The sequence below is a fragment of the Galeopterus variegatus genome, unplaced genomic scaffold (genome assembly GCF_000696425.1).
Source record: "Galeopterus variegatus unplaced genomic scaffold, G_variegatus-3.0.2 Scaffold2582, whole genome shotgun sequence".
Taxonomy (NCBI): Eukaryota; Metazoa; Chordata; class Mammalia; order Dermoptera; family Cynocephalidae; genus Galeopterus; species Galeopterus variegatus.
In genome coordinates this window covers 96,558-97,696 of record NW_007728693.1, presented here as the reverse complement: position 1 = coordinate 97,696, position 1,139 = coordinate 96,558, and positions in this window count along the sequence as shown.

The window sequence follows — 1,139 nt, the reverse complement described above, 5'->3', positions numbered from 1 at the left end:
GCGCACTGTAGCAGTGCGCCACTGGGCCGGCCCCCAAATAGACATTTTAAATAAAGTTTTGTTTGAAAAAGTGCCTTTCACCTGTTCTCTACCGACAGTCCTGTGGGGTCTTACACCCTTCTGCATTGAGGACTGGAGCACAGAGCTGAGGAGTGTTGCCCAAAGACCCCAGGCGAGTGGATGGCCGGGCCGGGGGGCCTCCCGGGGACCTGCTCGGTGCAAGTTTGGGGTGCAGGGGCGGTGAGAAGGAGGCTCGTGTCCTCACGACCAGGTCAGCACCTCCAGAGCTGCCGGGAGCCTTCGTGCTGTCCTCAGGACCTCCGGGGACCTCCAGGAGGAGGAGAGCCGAGCTGCTGCGGCCACCCCGGGCATGCACCGGGCGTGGGACAGTGGACCCGGGTGGTCCCCTTGCCCGGATTAATACGGAGCAACGAGCAGCTCAATCGTACTCTGGGTTTAACATTTTCTTCAGTTGCCATAGTAACCCAGAGAGGCATTTAAAAATGCATTCCGTCTGACCTTGGTCGTGGGATGGATGGCCGGGCTGTCCCCGGGGGCCCCGCGGACGGCGCCCGTTCCAGATCCGGCCACCAGAGGGCGACCGCGCCCGTCGCCNTAGAGCTGGGGCAGGAAATATGCAAGATGAGCCTGGAGCATCTTGTAGTGGTAGAAAGTAAGACCGTGCTCAAAAAGAAGAACGGCCAGGGTATGTTAAAGGGACCCAGGAACCAACTGAAAGAGCATCCGACGTCCCAAGCTGTAGTAATTTGAGCAAAGAAGAATGTTGAATTATAACTGAAAGTATAAGGTAAATATCCATGAGCCCATACTGATATAAACAAGTTGAATAAATAAGCAAATGGAGGCGAAGAGGCAACTGCTCCATGCAGAAGAATTTTAAATAATTCATGTAGCTGCTCTGCCCTCCAGGAGGTGGGACGTAAGTCATCGCCCCCTCAGTGTGGGCTGCTCAGAATGATCTCCTTCCAGAGGTACACTGTGGGGAGGGGAGACGAATAACGTCACGATGGGGAAACCTGCCAAGCACTTTCTCAACAGGGTGACCAAGCTTGACATTGACAGTCACAAATCATGGTGACAGTATGGCCTGTCGATATGATGTCATGAGAATGGTACAC